A 21,101-nucleotide genomic window follows, 5' to 3' on the forward strand; every position below is an offset into this window, starting at 1 on the left:
TTCCAGGGCTACAGTTCACATTTATGCCAAATACTCTAGATCTAAAACTGAATAAACGTTCAAATTCTCAAATTATTCCTTTTATAAAAAGCTGTCCAAAACAAGCTTGTCTGGTATATAACTATGCAAGGTAAAAATTAGGGAAAAAATTGGAACTTGCTGATGCAAGTTTTAAGTTTGTCCTTAAATGTCCTTCCCTATACTTTTAAACTATCTTTGGAGCAATGAACAAAATAGCACAATTCTTCAGCACAAGAACCACAAAATTTCAATTTTAAGAATGCTCATTTTCAACCAGGCAGACTGGTGGTAGGGTACAGAGTAGATTATAAACTTTATATAATCTAACACTTATCAGAAAATGCCATTCACAGCATGTGGGAGCTGTGTATAAATAATTCCAGAAATGATACAATTAGCTTGCGCATAAACACATTCACGTATTGTTACTAAGCATGCATTAAAGTGTGACCACAGTACTTTTCCCATTTCCATTAAATGTCTCACTAAATGTATAGCCTGAAGCACAGTGCTGCATTTCACCAGCAGTTATGGACTTCACTGGAACTCACATCCTTACAGCCACAGGTCATAGTTAGACCTCATAGGGATTTAAAGATGTTAAAAAATGCTTTTGGGGCTTCATAAGGGGCTTGGAGAGGAGCTAAATTAACCAAGGTTACCTATTCTGGTAATATCCCTGAAATAGCCACTTTTGCTAGAGTTTAAAATTTGTATTTTTCCTACGCTGCCAGAAGCATTTTGTTTTCTACATGGCCATAATTTCCAGAACTAAAATTAGGATAAAGTTAACTCCATCTACAGCCCTGAGGTACCTGACAATGGAAATCTTTGTATGCCACCACACATTTTCACATCATCGCTGAGGCAGATGATTTATAAAATGCTGCCCTAATTCCACACACGACAAATACTATTTTGTTGGAAAAAGAACGAGTGAGGAGAAAACCTCCTGAATGTTTACCAGTAAAAATAAGCATTTTGCCAATTTAGTCAGCATAATATAAACTAGCAAATATACACTGACCTATAATACACCACAAGTCATGATTTCTATTAAAGACTCTGGCACCAAACCTAAATAGGAACTTTCCATCTCAGCTCTAAATAGTAAAAACTGAGAGCATTTGCAGTAGAGCCCAGACAGACATCTAGACCCTCTCCTGTTCGAAACAACCAAAGTGTTAATTGGGAAGCCCCCCACAACCACTCTAATGTCACCAGAGAAGCTTTTATCAAAAAGACCTCTCATGAAATAATCTTTGTATCAGTAAAATTTCTGCATTTTTTTCTTCAGCCTTTATATTTTGCCAGTAGAAACCTCCACCTACACAGTGTTCATAGTCTAAACGTACTTAACTTTAGAAGTAAACCACACCATACCAGTTTCTGTCAGTGAGGAATCTCCCTCACTTCTATCTTCGAAAAAAATAAGTTAATACCAATGTGAAAAGATAAACTTTCATCAACTAAGGTTTACGATACTTCCATCCCACCCATATGCAATCACTCTTCTCTCTGCAGTATCTCAGATCACTTCTGAAGACTCAAAACTCCATTACAGGAATTACAAATTCCATGTAGGCACCTAACTCCTACTGACTTCTCCTGAGCAACTCCGGACAGGAACACGGGCAATTTAAATATCCATGTAAAGCTAACTCCGGTGTTTACAAAAGACAAAAATCCTAGACATTGTCCAATTTTGTAAGTTAGAAACTTTTCCTTTTTCCCAAACAGCGGCTAGGAGCCTGACACTATACAATTACCTCAATGGGGTTTTTTCTTTTAAAAAAAAAAAAAAAAAAAAAATTCATCTTATTATATGGATGGTAACAACAGCATTTATATATTAACATCCAGACTGAGTACAAAATCTGGTAAAAATGCTATCGCTATCGTATGTTAGACATAAAGAAAGCCATTTTAAAGAAATTTAGCAAAGAAAGGAATGGCTTCTAATTAAAACCTGTCGAATTTGGTAATGCATTTTCTGAATCATAAAGTAACGTGGTAATTATGCAGGGGGCACCAAGGCCTTCAGATATGCTGGACAGTTCTGGTATGTTTATCTGCAGCACCACAGGGCCATTCGGCCAAAATTAACCAAATTAACAAAAGTTCAAACGGGTGGCAGCAGTGAGCAGGTAGGAGCAGTAGGAGCTCTCACAGGACAGGCTGGAAGGCACCGAGTACCTCCTCATGAGAAGATACAAGTGGCTGGTGCTCAGCATCCTGTATAGCCCACCCTGCAGACAAAAGGCAAGCAGAGAACAATACCAAACAAAAGAGTCCAGATAACAGGGTAAGATCAAGAGGAGAAATATCTCTACATTGTTTATGGGGATAAACTGCATATTCATATACTGTATTTGTACTGCACCAGGAGTTCTCATGTGGCCTGTAAGTTTGATTAGGGCTAAAACTGCTTTTTATTTAAATAAAAAGGCAACTTCTTTCCCCACTACTTTCCTCCTTACCAAACTTGAATTTAAACCAGAGAGGGAGAAACCACAGCAGAGTCTACCACACAAAATGCTGGTTTACTGACTAGATTTGTCTCCCCCAACTGACCACACTCCATGGTAACCAGACTCGCATCATACAGCTGGCAAGACAACACTCTGATAAAACAACTGTGTTTTATAAAATTCCCCAAGTCCAAACTCCAGTCTTCAAAATTCATTACTGTGATGGCTTGTGTCTGCACTGCAACTCGAAGCAGAGATAGCAAACACATTTATTGTGCCTCTCATAATACTTCTCTTTGTTTCAGTAAGCAGCTGGTGTAAGGCACTCCAGATCTGCTGCTTTCAGATAGTTCTACTTACAACTATTCATACTAGTCTCTTTTTTTTTCCCTTTTTCTTTTTTTTATTAAAACTGTTAGGCAACATGATAAAGCACAGACAAGCTAAACAGAGATAACAATGTGACGTAGTGTCTGCCTATATGGCAGTACTGCAGTAGTGCACTCGGTTGACAGAAGTCCATGCAGTCAGCAAGAATGTTCTTTATTTTAACCACTTACGAGCCTAAGCTGAAAGTGATTCAAATTAACACATGCAAACTAAATGTTTGTAAAACCAGCATGGCTCTTTTCAGATATATACACCACCAGGATAGTTCTCTGTAAACAGTGGATCTTCAACACTGTTTGCGTTTCTCTTGCAATTCAGTCAGCAGTATCTGTGTCCCTACTGAAATGTCCACGCAATACAAACATCACAACAGCAAAAGTCATGTTTTTACAAGTGTGGATTTGATAGCAAGACACCAGAGAAGCCTTAAAATATGTCTGAGAACTCCAGGAGTTACCAACAACTGGAAAAAAAAATATACACTATTTAGGCAGCTAGCTTCCTTCCTCTCTGACCTAGCAACTCGGTATGGGCTGCACTAAGACATGGCTACCATATCCTATTCCCCCTCCCAATTTCCTCTCTCCCGCTGGCTACTATTAATGCATAAAATCTGAGCATTAATTACAATCCAGAAATGAAAGGCTTTGTCTTTCCAGCTGAAGACTGACACGATACAGACCTTAAAACAGATTGAAATAAAACTCCTTGAAAGAAAGTTCTAGCACTGCCCTTGCTGCATCTGACAAATGGATTTGTCCACGAGAGTAAATTCCTGACACATTTCATAACTTTGGGGGGGGGGGGGGAAATCCTCGGTTGTGGTGTCTGTCAACAGGGTCCTTATCTTTAAAGTCTTGGATTGAATTACCATGACCTCAGGCCACTGTATTAATTAATAAAATCATGGGCACGAGCATTTAACAGACTTTAATTAACGTGCATTACACCTTTAATTACCTTTTCCGATACCTCCATGCAGACAAACTCTCATTAGTAAAATGACTTGCCTCACATTCTTAGGGCCAGACATTCCGAGGAATCAATCGTACATGAAGATCTTCAAGGGCAGTTTTCTCTACTGATTCAAGATCAAAATCTAGCCCTCATGACGTATGAAACGTTTCTGCTGAAAAGCCAAGACATTCACAAAAGCTATATATATATGTGAAAAGGATACTATAAAATGAAATGTCTTTTATTTTCTATTTCTATATTCTAACAATCATGAGGCAATTAAATCGCAAATAGATTGGAATTAATTTATCAACTATTGCATGTTTTCTTCCACTATCTCAAACACAGAAGTCAGTCTGTGCCAACATAACTGGGATAAATGGCATAAGAATTCCAATTCATGCACAAAAATCACATGATTCGAGATATCAAATACCAAGCAGGGAAGTCACTGCAAATTAACTCAATTCAACAAGTCATCAAAACAAAAGAATCACAATACAGTACTGCAGAATTAATCTGCAGATGTTGTCAGCTGCCTAGTTTGGGTATTACTTCACAGCACACTATACACTGTAAGAGGATTGATATCCTTGAAATTGGGAAATTCCCCAGAAATGAAATCTGTGTGAAATAGACTACAGACAATCTTAAAAGTATGTGATTTAAGGCAGATTTACTTCACTTGCTTGACCAAAGAAAATGAATTAATCCATTCAGACTCCTCAGTAGTAAATCTTTGGTTCATGAAAAAAGATAACCTAAGGAGTCACAAATTATATTTATTTATATAATTGCTGAATATTTCTATAACCCCCACTCAAACTAACAAAAAAATCCTTTATTTAAAAACATCATTTTGTACCACTACTTTATTTCTGGATTGCAGTTTCTATAAAAGATATGATTTATGCTGAGCTTAAATAAGATTTAATTCTGGGAAGTAGTCTGCCAAATGCTGTAAACAAAGTCACAGTAGTCTGTATTTCCTTTGTAGTATAAAAAACAGGCCTACCTGGAGAGCATAATAAAACAGCAAACTACAGGAACAACAAAAAATTCAGTATTAATGAGAACAGCCTTATCACAAAACGCTGCTATGAAATTAGATCTTGGAAATATTTTTTATTATAATTGATAGATTTCTTTCAGCAGCCAACTTACTGATTCACTTATCTGACACGTTTTCCTGACTTTCTTGTAATATGACAAAAAGCTCACTTAGTAGAAACCAAAAATTCACATATACATGTACAGAAAAATTGGCAAAAGCCGGCTCTCCTCCGTTTACAAAACATATGAAAAGCACTTACTCCTGGAACCAAGCTCTGGCTACCACTGTGCAGAGATATGTATGCCAGAAAACCCATGGCCAAAACCAAAATACAGTGATTGAATTGACTATTGTGTTCTGGCTCCTCCATCTGACCATGCCTGCCAATGAGGGACACATTATGCTTGACACTGCAAGCAAGAACATAAAATAGTGACCTCTGCATTCAATCATCTCCACCCACTTTTTCCTCCTCTTTCGTTCACAAAGAATAGAATTTAGGTACAGTGATATTGCTTGCAGAGTGCAGGCATGCTTGCTTGAGGATCCTTTCAAAAAAACACATATTGTTAATCAGAGCCGAGCAGCACAGGCTAAAGCAGATTTCAACTTAATAGGTCTTGAAAACGCTGTATTGTATACAAAACACTAAATTGCAACAGGTGGGAGATGGCGAAATTGCCTCCCCAAACCTAACTGTAGTTGTATTTGCTCCTTCAAATGTACTGTGAAAAACTGACTACATCATCTTATATTCTCTCTCATCATATTGTAAAAGCACAGCTGTACAAAATAGCATGTGCATACTCTCTGTACATAAATTGACTTATATGGATAACTGTTTCAGTTCTACAAACTACTTCATAAACATAAGAGAAGTAAAAAGTCTCTGTTGACCATTTAAACTATGATTGAAATAAATTCTCTTCAGTCTGCTAACCAGGTACCAACTGAGAGAGTCGCTTTTTAACACATTTTTAGTGTTAAGTAAAAAACAAACAAACAACTGAAAAAAGGATTGTGGTAAGTAGGCAAGAAATTGATGGCATGGAAAGAAGAAGGGCAGCAGATATGCCACAAAGAAAGCAGGATGGAATAAATGTTAATGCTCCAGTCTGGCAGAGCTTCTTAATATTTCCTCTGACAAAGTTCAATTTTTACACCTCAACAGTTGTGACTGTGGGGCTGTGTTCAGTTCCAACCCAATAACAAACTCAGGCTTAGGTCTAATTGTAAAGCATGAGACTACTTCATAAATTTGCAGATCTCCCTTTAAGCTAATGTCCCATTTAGCTAACTCTTGCAGCACCTGTCTGAGCTGAAAGTCTAAAAAATGTTCCTTTCTTCTGCTTAGAGTACTTGTACTCATGTAAACTATGGCTAAAGAAAAGATTCCAATTATCTGGCAGACAAGATTTAAATGCAATCAATGCTCAGCTACACTAATCTCCAGATAAACAGCACCAGGGATGTCTACAATACTTGTTAACATCAACGTCAAAAAAGGATTTCCCTCAGTTCAAGACTGAGGATGGGTTTTTTGCTCAGGAAGCAGGGTTGCTCCCAAAGAGCACTCCTTTCTGAGCCTTTTTGCCAGCTCTCCCAGGAAAAACCTGTATCAAACATTTAAAGTCAGTTAAAAGGGTCTGAAAATTAACACAAGTTATCATTTTATGTTTGCTCAATGTATGACAGAGGCTCATATAGAAGAAAGACAAGCTGCCGTGCGAAGCAGAGCTACCAAGTACGACCAAGTACAGAAAGCAGCACGTGCCTTAATATGGCGCTGTACTTGGGCCACCCAGCCCTGGCGTTTGGCACGCGAGCAAGACCTGAAGCAATTACAAAATAGTGGACTGTCTACACAGATACATCATCACTCTCTGGCTAGCCTTGTTCTGTGACTGTATCTGGTCAGGTACGCACAGTCCTTGTTCAGGTAAAAGCCACGACAGTCAATATACCGGTACATAAAGGAAACTGTTAAAAGAGCACCAACTAACAGCCCTGTGTTAGACACTTCAAAACTGACAATAATACCTTGCTGAATAAGCTGACGAAGGTACAACTGCTAAACTCCTCAGACTAATTGTACTTCTTACGTAGAAGGATACAGCTTATTTTTATCTGGTGCAGAACAGCGTGACCCAACAAGGGCATCCCAAACAACGGAGAAGATAAAAGAGAAAGGAAGACAAAGGGAGAAACATCATTTACATTTTCCACAGAAAACAGTAAATTTCACGTTCTTGTATTTGCTTAGAAAAGATGACATTCGTATTTACTGGGCAGCAAAATGATATACGATCCATTTAATTCCCTGGCAAAACATACTGCATTGTTAAGTATTATAAGTAGTTCTGGTGTATGCCTACACCATAAATACATGTATAGTAACACTGAAATTTAGTCATTTATGTTTCTTCAGTGCTAGGTAATGTTTTCTCCTCCGTGCAGTTGAAATCTCTAAAGATTCTAGGCAAGTGTCTGTGGGCTAGACCCATGAAGAGAGGTGAAGTCCCACCAGTCTTGGTGCCTCAAGATAAGACACTGTCATTTTCACCTTGTAACCTGGCTGAAATGCTTAGGGGACACATACACTTGAGAAAGCGGGAAACAAACACCATGCTGATGGTCACAGTAATTCCTAATATAGAAAATAATTCCAGAATATGTAATTAAAACTACCACCATGCAAAGTTTAAATAATAAACATAACATCAGAACTCAGCTTCCTTTAATTTATTTGCAAAATTATTATACGCCATTCTCTCACATTTCTGATAAGTGGATTTTAAAAGTTGCCAGATAAAAAGATTTACTTTTATCAGTATCAGTGACAATGTGATTTTACTAAAAATGTAAAAACACTATCAATAAAAAACTGTGAATGAAATATAACTAAGTCAACATGTTGAAGATCCCGCTTTCCAAAACGATGGTGGTTTCCAGATCTAGGTGTTTTTCGTCACCCAGCTAAATGACCTACTGTGTTACATAAAAGACGGCAAAGCTAAACTGATCAAAGACTAGCCTGTCTTGTAGCAGAAACAATCAAAGCTAGGAGACCTGCCATCTATTTCAAAAGTAAATCAAAGTCACAGCAAGGTCACAACAGAAAAAATTGTTACATCGGGTGCTTAAGCAGTATTTCAACATACTAAATGATAGCTTCAACTATGTATTTTCATGCAATGGCAGAGACACAAATAGGAAATTCAATTTGTGAAAGCTCAAATTTGAATAATTCCTCCTAAATAGACAGAAAACATTTGCTACCCTCCCTCTTTTTTTCTTTAGATACTACTTCTGTTAGTGGACAGCAGTGTAGATACTCAGGCCTGAAACACCGCCTTCTACTGTGGCTGATATTTCACAGATATAACCCTGTAACATAAATTAAACTCTAGACTATTGCACTGGGTAATCAGTGCCCCTTGTGGATATAAGCACAGTCAGTATGTTCTATGGCAACCATGCTTAAAACATTAATTTTGAGATGTTCACTTGTAATGGGGTCATATTAAAATTAAAGCCAATAAATTGTGCGCTGTTTCTTTCATAAGAATTTGAAGCAAAAGGTGCTATGCAAAGGTAAAAAAAAATATATTCCACTTACTTAAATTGGAGCCTATTTTTAGATACACTGCAAGCTTTTATTGTAGTTTACTATAAACATGCTCCAAACACCTTTCCTCACATTATTCTCCTTTGCTACATGTGGAAAAATTCAGAGCATCGAGAAAATGAGCTTTCTAGAAGAGCCATGAAATCCGATATTGCACTTTCAAGCAATGCTTCTTTTACTCCCATTTTATTTTTCCCAAAATTCCCTACCTGGAAGGTAGAAGGCCCTTGAGAGAGGATATAAATGCTGTATTTTTAAAATACAAACACAAAAGCAAATCTATTCAAAATGTCAGTAAAAGATAAGCATACATGGGTGGCTCCCTTCGGAATGGATCTGGAAAAAAAGTAGGGTCACTGTTTAGACCACTGTACTGTGTGCAAGCCCTGCAAAGCTTAGTGCTAAGTTCCCTGATTGGATTCCTATTTGTAGCATACAAGTGACCTCACAATTGTAAGTTTAAAAAAAAAAAAAAAAAAAGGAAAATAAAAGAAAAAAAAAACCATAAAAAGCAAAGAAGTCTTGGCTACTGCATTTTCCCCATATGGCATGTGGGCAAGCAGTCAGATACCCAAAGCTGCTGCCACAGGGCAGGAGGAGATGGGACTGGAGGCAGGCCTTAATCATCATCATCACATGCACATGGACACACAACTAGGAGCTGCCTCCACCTTCATGGTCACCAACATGATAATCTCTTCCTAAACTGAGGTGAAATGAGCAAATTACATTTGGCCCAATGAACACGGGAAAAACTTCAATTTCAGTTTTGGTTTTCTGCTACCCGATTGTAGCCTGTCTGACATGGACTCACGTATTTAAGGAACACAGAGCCCCTTCAACCAAGCTGTACAGAATATTGAAGACTTCAATCCACAGACCGTCAGAACAATTCCAACCCATCTCCCACAAAGAGTCCGTTGTAAAGAACAAAATCCCTTTGTCCTTCAAAATGGGCTCCAAAATCCCTTCTACAGAGGGAAAGCAAGAGAGCAATGACAACTGTGCAGGGCAGTCAAGCACTCGGAATCCAACAGCAAACTACATGAGCCATTCAGATGAAAACAAGATCGTCTTTTGATCAGGCTATTTACATAGAAAATGAGGAGGACGTGTCAGCTTGCCAACTGCTTATGTGCAGGGTTTTACTGTAACTGATGGCAGTAGGCTGAGATATGACCCAGCCAGTGCCTCAGCCAGTAGAAGAGAATGAATTCAAGCTCATCGTAAGCACTACAAGGTTGGATAATATAGATCCTTCAACCCACTGGCTCTGTATTATTCTGAGACACAACCCAATAGTCTTCCTCAGCTGTTGTTCACATGTAGTGTTTTAACAACCAAAAACTTGTGAAGGCTTCATCTTCTAGAAAAGCCCAGAGAACAGTGTGGATCACAAGATGGAGAGGAAAGGATCCCATATAATTTCTCCAGGGGTATGGATGCTGGTATAAAGAAACATACATACAAAACCCAAAATATTACCATTGTTCCTAAAAGGATTGTCTTCCAAAACAGACAAACAGGCACACACCACCACTAAGGAAAAAGATAAAATTAATTTTGTGCCTCTGACACAGCAGTTTTTAATCTTGGGTTCATGACATGCAACTAAGATAAGTAAGTTTATTGGGAAAAAAAACTCGCTATAAAGTGATCCACATAAAAATTTTAGGAAACCACAGAGTACAAGAGCTTGAAAACCGTTGTGCCACTAGAAGATTCAGTTGTGAAAAACCTGGTACCAGAGAACATTATTAATTCCTCCTCAAAAGGACTGAAGATAATGGATCTGAATTAACACTCCTACCCACTCCAATAGTCAGCACTACTATGCAGTGACTGAGATTGCTAGAGGTTGTCAGATTCAGAGAGATAAAAGGGAGACAACCCTATAGTGCCAAGGGATAGATGGGAGCACTGTCTAAATCATAGCTGGACTGTTTATTTCGCCGTTAGGAGGGTGGTCTATGGGGCCAAGCTGCAGGGTCACTTAAAATAAATGTTCCCTCCAAGGGGAAGCTAAGGCAGGAAAGATAGAGGGAGGGATTGTGTTTGCTACCAAGAATTACATGCTGCCTGGACAGCCTTTCTCACAGTTTTCTGGGCACTGAGGGCAGGTTTTCCAGAACTCTTGGAAAAGCAAGGAACAAGCAGAAATTTGTATTTTTGAAGTTATCTTGACAGTCATGGGATTGGAATGGGTGAGCAGAACCAAAGTTACACTCTACTACTCAAAGAGCTTTAATTAGGGCTTTGCCTTCCTCCCCCTATACCCACTAGTCTTTAGCTGAATCTCCTTAAGTTGATTAACTTAACTCCAGGCTCCTTGTTTGTTTATTTCAAACCTGCAGAAGCAACTAATTCCTGACAAAACACAGAAAAGACAGGGAAGTGCAGATGGGTTGATAAAACGAAGGTAACAAAAAATGTCAGTTGTATGTCTGTGACCCACCGTTCACATGATACTAGCTCCACAGGATCCAGAAATTAAATCTCTCACTACTTTACTATGATATGACTCCCCAGTTAATTGTCTGTTAAATCCTTCCCCCTTTTACTTGAATGATGTACATCCTAAACATTTCTGCAGATCTCTACCCCCATCACATATTAAAGATGTTCCACCCCATAATTAAGCAGGTACTCTACTAAATACCACTGTGAAGTTTTTAATGGAACCAAACAGCCACTTCAGGGGCAGTGAGACACTGCATTAATTAAAAAGGTTTAGAAGCACTGCTTTAGGTCATAAAGGGGTTATCAGCTTGCCTTTGCCGAGCTGTGCATTGCATGACCACAGTTGGGCTGCTATTTAATTGAAGTTTCTTATCCCAACTCATCTTCTGAAGAGAATATAAAATTAACTGCTGGCATCAGTGGGCACATTCTTTTTATGCAACTCAACAGGCCTCAAATACAAAAGAACAGACCTGCAGAGGTCCTGCGGCTCAAACGGGGGAACTTAACATTCCTCCATCCCACTATTCTTTGTAAGAGCTCATTCCTTGTATCAGCTAAAAGACTCAACTACTTCCACCAAAACAGGTTTCATCATCTAAGTTTAGAAGGGCCCCACTATAGATGAGCCATAGTCACCAGAGATTTTAGTCCAAAAGCTCATGTTCCCTCCATGACTGCTGACCAGAAAGCAAGCATCTAGTCCATATATAATCAGTTCAAGTTTCAAAGATCAGAGTTTTTATCTGCTTAGCTGATTAATTACAATTTTTATTTGCATATCTCAAAACAAACAGGTAAAAGCACTTTTTGTTTACTATCAGATCACAGTAAGGTTTAGCAGCTAAGGCAAAGTATTACAATCAAGGTACTTTTGAATGCTGCTGTCGGCTTTATCCCTGACCTATGTGATTTTAACCAGTTAGAGCTCTTTTTTCCCCTCTGTAAATGAGGATAACGTTCACTATTTATTTCATGGGGGTAGCTGAAGGTTCAATTAACTAGGCTTCTGTGAGGACTAGGATCCTGCAGAGAGGATTAAAAAAAAAAATATATATATATATAAAAATATGTTACAATGAGTATTAAAATGTTTGTTATCATACTTGCTTCTAAATGGACTCATTGATAAACACTTGAAACCAAATAGGGTAGTGTTCAACTTACTGTGCTACAAAGAAAAACTCAGTACATCCACAGATTAGCTGTTAAGGCAAGCATAATGTACCTCAAAGCAGTTACAGTCTTAGAAATTAGGACTTTTAAGGATTTTTAAAGGAAGAAAGCTTAATTTTTTTTCTGCTGAGGAGCTAAGTTAGATACATTGATTATATAATATTGATAAGAGAAGCTTTTTCCAAGAGATAGAAATCAGTCAAGAATCTGTAAACATCATTGCTAATGCTGGAATCCTTATTTTTGACACCTTTGGTAAATAGCTCAGTATGATGCCTACAGCAAGACAAGAGCAAAGTGTTCACCTCTTTAACTGTAGCCACTGGTTTTAGAGTATTCAGCAGGAAAAGTGTGCACGTCAGCATTCTCCCAGCTGGCTCCATGAGATTTAATTTACGCCAACCACAGAGTGACTGTGATAGCTCTCCGAGATGCCACAGCATGAAAACTGAAGGGTGGGGGTTAAACAAGCAGCAATGCACACCAGATGTCTGAGGAGGACATCTAAAAGATCCAGAGCACAAGGAAGCATATTAAAAAAAAAATCCCCTTCAATGCCATAAATATTTATACTAAATCCAAGAAACTGGCTGAGTTCAAACTTGTCCTATATGAATCATACAGCACTTCCCTCACTCCATCTTCATTTAATGTGTTCTGTATAAAACCACCACAAAGGAGATGCCATAGTTATGTCAACTTTTTTTTCTATATGCTAAGAGTACTTTTTGTAGAGCTCCTCCTTTAGAATAGATTACTTTCCAAAGAATATAAACAGAACAACTAAATAGTCTTATTTTACTTGGCTAGCTCTTGTGTGGCATTTACTGGTCTTCCTAGATAATTTAGATTCATAGAAATAGTTTCCTTCTGACTGGACAACTTTGATTTTCTTCATACGGCCATTTAATTACAATTAGCAATGCATCACAGAGAAAACAACTCCAATTTAGTAATCTGGAGCCAAGAAACAATAATTTCCTGAAAGGTTCTGCTCTGAAAGCGGCAAAACCTGCTAATTTTACAAATACCTGAATTTACTTTCAGAAGTGAGACATACTAAACATTAACCATTAAATAACAAAATTGAAAGTCACAATACCATCTCTAAAGTGCAACCAGAGTGCGCTAATGCCATTTGTAAAACAAATAAATACTCATTCCCAAAAAGACAGCAGCTATTCCAAAAGATCCACTTAGCAGCTTTGGTTTTCACTCTGCTTACGCAAAAGATTGCTGGGCTGGGCACTTTGTAGATGGTAACTACAAAGGCTATTGCCAATCTGCTGTTCTGTGATTTTTGGTTAAAATAAAACATAATAAATATTTCAATATTGGCTTATATTCCCGTACAGCAGTGCCATTCCTGTCCTGGGCAAAAAAGATAGGCTCCTCTACTAAATCTCTCTTACTTCTAACTACAACCCAGGTTTAAAGGCAAAAAAACTATTTCTGCATGCTGAGGAATAAATATTAAGTCTTGCAAACCAGGGAGGTGTAATGCTGAGTGGTTTCCATGCCTGCCCTGTCAAATGGGTTTCCAGGAAAAACTACTGCTTTTTAAACACAACTGGTTCCAAACTTTTCCTGGGAGAGCAAATATATTTCCTGGAACCTGCTAGCAACGTTTGGAAGAATACGAGGAAAGTTATACACTACAATGCTTGATTCTCACAGTTGACAAGGAACACTCCAAAATGATGAGGAGTGAAAAAGAACATGTCTTAAAATAATCAAAGATAGACTCTTGTAACAATGTATATCATGAAAAGACAGGAGCCACATTTTTTGTGAAGGAACTAAGCTGGCACCTGCCTGCTGAAGGCACACTTTCTTTCCTCTTCCTATGCCACAACGGCTATAACATTCCACTTTATCCCAAACGTTATCTACCTCCATCCATGTACACCACATTGTGGATGATCATTTCCTCCAAAGACAAAATGAGGCACAAAGTGTCACATAACATTTTTGGAGGGAAAAGCTGGACTGCACCATGCACTACTATGTTTAACAAGTTCTTAACACTAGCAACAACAAAGTTAAAAAGAGAAGAAAAAAAGAAAAGTGTTACTTTAAAAAAATCTGATACCAAACAGTGCCGTGAAACTTAGGTAGAGGAAACATTGTAAACTCTGTTTCACACTTCTGTCCCCCACACTCGTATTACTTTTTACTTGAGATTTTCAGGACTTACATTCCTATTAAAACTAGATATCTAAAGATCTTTGATGAAGACTCACCACCTCACTGAAGTTTCTGGATGACTTTTTCTTTGGCTAGAACCAATGCTGTGGTGGTCCCAGGAACACCATTACTTCAACTTCACCAAGGTTATACAAGAAAAAGCTGTATGGAGCTCTTTCCTAACAACTGAAATGCTCCAAGCTTGCCTTACCTTAGAATCAGTGCCAAACTACTACTGATATTAAGAATAAAACTCTTCTAGCTCCATCCATCTGTAACATGAGGCTTACAAGTTGACAGAGATAACCTAATTAAGAGCTCAACTGCCTGTTCAAAACTGCACTTGTGCTGAATGATCTATGGCCTCTCTTTCCATCCCACCAAGGCTCCTAAGACACGTGCCAGTACCCACCAAGCTACATGCGCCATTACATCAACTTTTAGAGACAAGCATGAGAATGTCAGTTTGCTCTTAAAAAAAGCTGTTAGATGAAGCACCGAGGGAAATCTGCCTCCAGGAAATTAAAACCGTTCATCACGGCACTCGTGGTGCGTATGTTACTGCACCCACAGTCTTGGCATAGCGCTTATACAACAACATCTAGCAGCGCTATACCGCACAGTCAATTATCTTCCAAAGCACATGGCTTTTACTGAAAGGGAAAGGGAACAGTGACTCTGTGTGTCCAGCAATCGTTCCATGCTGATGTGTAAAGTAATTTTCAGGGAGATGATATAGACTGCATGATGAAGAAAAAATTGGCTGGCTTTAAAAAAGAAATTAAAACCAAAAACACTCGTGATTCTTTAACACTGAAAATGTATAATACCATTTTTGTAAACACTCCTCCAGAAACTTGTATTCATCACTACCTCATACTATTATCAGTGAAAAATTATAGGCTCTGTCCTGCTGGATTATTGTTAGTGTAAACAACTTTGCTAAATTGCTTGGCACACTGTCTGCATGCAGCATGTTAAAACTCTGCAGTCTATTCAGCCAAAATCAAATATAAAGGCCCATCTGTATTAATCCTGAAGAAGAAATTAATAGACAACTATTTTCATGCAAAGCAGATATTTAAAAAAGGCAAAACCAATACATATGGATGAACTTTTTCATTCATAATTTTAGATGCCACACAATGAAGACTGTTGTTTAAGTTTTATTTTTTCTCTAACAGCTCTCCATACAATACAGTGCATTGTTCAAACTCTGGAGCAATTTAAGCTTTTTCAATGTCTCCTAAAATCCCTGGATTTATATCCAAAGAGACCTGGCACTGTAACAAATTTGACTTGTGAGTAACAAGTTACAGCCTTTAAGCAAATTGCTCATTAACACAGAATTCAACTTACTGCTACAAACCTCACTACCTTTTATCTCAGAAAAAATGTGCTGCATATCTTATCTATTGAAAGTTGTGGGATAATCCACTATTATATTTGTTTTTTTAATTTCCTTGTTTGAGTTCTCAGTACAAATGCTGAACTAGCATCAAGGGTGAGGAGAACAACAGAACTCCAGGGGGAAAAAAAAAAAAAAAGCTTAAGTATGACCTAAATCTATCTTGCCTTTGATGAATGAGGAAAATAAACTGAATTTTGATGTCAGTACTGAAGAGGATATTCCCAACTTCATGCTAGGAGGAAATGAGTAAGAAAAGCCCAACTGTGAAGTTGGAGCTCTTTGGTTTTTCCTGAAGATAAAAGACATCGAAACAGCAAAACCCACAGAATGTTCTATAAATGGGGAACATTCTGTAGGTGCATCTTAATTTACATGACTTTGAACAGAAATTTTACACTGAATTACAAATAAGAACACTTAATTCACCATGAAGGAGATTTTTATCCCATTTATTATTCCACTAATTCTTAATAGAATAGTAGTGTTAAAGTCATTTTATATATTTAGAAACTAAACCTAACTTCGGAGTTAATAGGAGAAACTGATGTTACAAACCCAGAGTAAAATGCAAGGTCAACAAAGAAAACTGATGGAAACTATTCTTTAGAACTTAAGAAAACACGTTACATTTCATTAAAAAGCAAATGAAGTTAGCAGAATCTGTTTCAGGCTCCTCATTTGGTATCAAACATCTAAACTGGCCTTTTTGGGAAGATATACATATATTCAAAATGCCTTGCAGTGCTCTAAGAAGATGCATAGCCATGCAAGCTCAGTGCTGTAGCCAACTAACGCTTCACTGTTAACAGGAAGTCAGTGAAATAATTATGTAATAAGCCACTAACTAATGTAAGCTGTCCTGAAACCAAAAAGGGGTGTTTTTCTATAAATCTGGATCCAATTTTCTTCATTAAAAAAATCCAGTCTTCTGGATTGTCCAGAGAACTCTGTATAACTATTTTGAGTGCTCCAAGTCTCATAACATGCCTGGGGGATTTCTTAGCATCTTATTGCATTTCTTTATACCTTTCCCAGCACAGCAGTTCAAGCCTTGAGAATGTAGTAATAACACAAAGCATTTGAAAATGGGAGAGAGAGGAAGGAAGGCAGAAATCTGCCTTCCAACCCACCGCCATCTGTACGCTCCCTCAGATAAACAACAAAATGAAACAAATCTTCTACTTGGAGACTGCACCTTCTCATATATATTCTATTGGAAACAAGGAGCCAAAACTTGCTAGGCTGCCCCTGCACTAGTCAAAGAGCAGGATCACCTGTGATTTGTTTTGTTTAACTCTGAGCCCTCCTGCCATTACCTCACACACAAGGCTCTCAGAGAAAGACTATTCAGCTAAAGTTAAGTGAGTTTCCATTGCAAAACAAGATGCAGATGTTCTACCTCTGAATACACGCCCGGATCAAGTGCTTGTCATTTGATACGAAGCACTGGGAATGCCAGACTGGTACAGAATGGTTCTGCTTCATGGCCTTTGCACCTCAGCGAGGACAACAGTCTCCCAAGAGTTTTCTGATGTCTCTGAGCTCATTAGGAAGAAAACAATGATATGAAAGCACTACTCATTAAACTGGCCATTGTTGATAACTGGCAGCAAATGTTTAGTAGCAGGGTATCAGATGTATTCATGCTAAAAAATCAGCATCCAGATGCTGAGTCAACAATTCTCTAATTATTTCTTCTTTTCTTGCTTATTGCACCAAATATATTACAATAAATTGCTTGAAATGGTTGATCATTGCTAATATAACTGTCACTTTCCTACTGGCGAAGACCAAACTTTCTCATTTGAATGATTTAAAAATGTTCTTTCACCGGAGAGGGAGACAAAACTCAAATGTTCTTTTTTTATGCAACTTGTTCAAAAAACTGCCATGTTGTTAAAATTAAGATTTTCCTCCAAAAGCATCAGAGTTGAGATTACCATGGGGCATCACGAGGAGCTCAAAGCTAGTAATAATATTAAGAAAACACTCAAAAGGACACAAATTATCAGCATTAAACACAACCCTGCGGAAAGGAAATGGCTTTATTCTGTGGTTCAAAGTTATGGACCTCCTTTCAAAAACCCTCTCACCTCATCTCTGGGTATAATCCTTTTGCTGGCTGTGGCTGTCTTAATTATATGAGTGTGCAGAACTTTCCTTCATATTACAGAATCACAGAAGTGTTGAGGCTAGAAGGCACCTCTGGAGATCATCTAGTCCAAACCTCCTGCTCCAAAACAGGCTCAACTAGGGCAGGTTTCTCAGGGCCGCGTCCAGTCGGGTTTTGAGTATCTCCGAAGATGGAGACTCCACAAGCTCTCTGGGCAACCTGTGCCAGTGTTAGACCAACCTCACGGGGCGGGGGGGGAAATTAAAAAATTCTTCTGTTTGAGAAAACAGGCAACTTCAGTTAAGGTTCCATACCACAGAGCGGTCAGCCAAATCTGCAACACACCATTACTTCTTAACAGTTAATGGGAGAACTTCTAGATCTCCCATTTCCCCCCCCAACCTCAACAAAAGGACACTTTTCTGTCCATAAAGCAGATCCCATCTATATTAGTCACCATTCCACTCCCTTCCCCCAGACCTCCACAGAGTAAGCCAAAATCAGAAATACGTTTTATGAACTAAACAGCACTCTCTCAATAAATGTTCCCGTACTCACTGGAGCATGATCATGAATGACACTACTGAGGAACAGAATGATATTAAGACATAGCTGAGGTTTCTTGCACCTACCAGTCAAGGAAGACTAACCAAGTGCTGGCATTAACTCACTAGCCTGAAGCTTACAGATAACAAATTGCTATCTCTAACTCTTGCTGGGCAAGAAAAAGCAGGACTTGTCTTGGGATGCAAATTACATTCTTCTACTCCATGTTGAACTAAAGGGCTACCAAATGCGCGTGATGGAAGAACTTTTCCTATTTCTTATGTACCAATACATCTCTTATCCATAAGCTGCAGCTACAAATCAATGGCACACAGTTCCAGTGGCTTGTGCCACAGGTGAAAGATTAAAAGTGCTAGTAAACCTCATAAAATGATAATGACACATTTCACCAGCATACCAATTATCTCAATAACCAAAAGCAAGTGTTTCAACAGAGAATCTAAAGGAATAAGGAACCCACCTCATTTATTTCCTGTGGCCTATAGGTCCATAATTCTTTCCTCTGAAATTTCAAACCTATTTTCACATCATACCGTGTATTTGTATCTTATCCTACATCTGCAAAAGTACTTTTCAGGAAGGCATCTATTTATAAGTAGTTCAAGTATGACCTCCAATAAATCCTCATTAATTGAGTTTGAAAGGGCACTTTGTTGTCAATGTAGTTACTGCCACAGCAGTGTCTTTGAAAAGACAAGATCCATCACTGCTGACACAACTCACTTATAAAATAAATACTATGGCAGAGGCATGGAAGATCTGTAGGCATCTCTGAAACACCCTTCGAGTTCAGTGCAGATGTTGCCAGTGTTTATACTTTTTAAACCACTGGGATATAAACACCTCACTATAAACACCACTGAAGTTTTGCTTTTCTTCATTTTGTGTGTGTTTATTTTAGTGTTAAAAATGTTAACTTCCAGAATAAGGAAAAGAGCAACAGATGTTTAAACTAAACAAAGACTGCTACAGTAGAGTGTATTCCTTAAGCTGTTCTTTTGCTTTTGAACTATTAAGCTAAGATCTGGTTAAGTAACAATTATTGGAGAAGAGGGTGGGGAGAAAAGGCGCTGGAAAGAATCTTCCATAAATATTAGGCATAATTATAATGAATTGAACTAATGAGCCAAAACTACAGTTTTTCTGCCTTATTCAACAAAACACTCAGGAACATGTACCACGTAAGTAGAATTTTATGCAAAACCTCATGGTCTTCATCAGAAGTTGTCAATCGCTTCCAAAGAAAGCACTGGTTGCTACAGAGAGCCATGAAAAAGTTAAAGGATCCTGCAAGCTGTTTTTCCTTTTTTTTTTTTCCCCCCAAACTAATTTTCTTGCTGTAATGAAGAAAGCACGGGATAAAAAGAGCTCGAAAATTCAACTCTGTTGAATCCCAGCTCTATATTATTCAGTACTGATGGGCAAGCTCAATCTTCTGTAAAAGAGCTTTATTCAAGCAAATACATACATATCTGTGCAGAAAAGAAAAAGAAAAGAAGAAAAAAAAATGAAACAGAGATATTAACAGTTTTACAGGGAGCCCCTCCACTTCCCGAAGGAAGGAAATGTGGCCATGCTAGTTTAATGATAGAAAAGATGGTATTTTCCAAGGGGAGGTTCAGCTCCCTGTCTTCTGGCCTGGTCTTTTTCTGAAGAGTATGAACAGATAGCTCCTAGCCCCATGTATACTCCTCATTATTTCTTCCCTGACAACTACAGCAAGCTTATTTTCCAAATGAACATGGAAAAAGTTCCTGCTGAATCAGAAGAAAGATTTCTGCAGTGCCTGTGTGTGGCTACAGCAAAAACAGTTCCACTGCCAAGCTGAATTAGCTCAGTGGTGCCTTTCTTTCCAGAAAGGCCAAGCCATAACCGCTTCTTCAAACTGCACGTAGATAAAACTCCACGAGATTAAGAAACTGATTTTACCCTATTACCTCAGGCAACTTCCACAGAGGACTGTTAACGCTTACAATACGGAGAGCAGACGCCAGCCTACATCAGCTGAAGACGACAGAGGCGAAGCTCGGAGCCCAGCAGAGAGGAGAACCACCACGCTTCCCAACCGGCGGTGCCGTTCTCGCCGGGGGGAGCGGCGCCGCGGGGCGGCCGCCGGGCCGGAGGGGTGCGGGGGGCGGCGGCGGGGGGCGCCCGGGCCGGGCGGGGCAGGAGCAGGAGCAGGAGCAGGAGCAGGAGCAGGAGCAGCCCAACAACGGGCCGCCCCGGGCCGCCGCCGGCGCCCCCGCCAGCCCCGCGGCCCGGCCGCCGCGCGGGAAAGCGCGCGAGCCGCATTGTCCGCGGCCGCCTCTCGCGCCGGGAAGCGGCGGTGCCCAACGGCCGGGCCGCGCGACGCGGGGGAGCGCGCGTTAACTCTCACACCCGTCCCACACACGGCTGCTTCTGCAGCCGCAGAAAGCAGGAACAAAGACTCCGCCGGCCGCAAGAGCGGCGTGCTCCTTTACACCGACCTGACTAAGGTTACCTTTCAGAAGAAATAAAATCAACGCTAAAAATACTCTCTGTAAAAAAAAAAAAGAACGGAAAAATTAAACGAAAAGAAGAAAACTCCTTCCCTTAAACAAAGCTTTAACAGCACAGACTGCGAGGCATCTCACAACCAACAGCACCGACTTCCTTCCAAGAGGAAAAATTCACGCTTACGAACA

General features: G+C 39.1%; 1 protein-coding gene across 4 annotated transcripts in view; it reads right to left on the reverse strand.

The window, feature by feature from the left end:
• VGLL4 (vestigial like family member 4) overlaps positions 1–21,101 on the reverse strand; it is a 91,018-nt gene that overhangs the window by 24,556 nt on the left and 45,361 nt on the right. Inside the window, exon 1 of one of the 4 annotated variants that reach the window (XM_050904587.1) lies at positions 20,373–20,410. The exons of the other annotated variants lie outside the window; for them this stretch is intronic. The gene's annotated coding sequence lies outside the window, so the exon portion shown is untranslated. Of the gene's footprint in view, positions 1–20,372; positions 20,411–21,101 lie in introns of those variants that run through there. 4 annotated transcript variants of the gene reach the window in all.

Source organism: Gymnogyps californianus, chromosome 13, assembly GCF_018139145.2.
Source record: "Gymnogyps californianus isolate 813 chromosome 13, ASM1813914v2, whole genome shotgun sequence".
In the NCBI taxonomy this organism is placed as follows: Eukaryota; Metazoa; Chordata; class Aves; order Accipitriformes; family Cathartidae; genus Gymnogyps; species Gymnogyps californianus.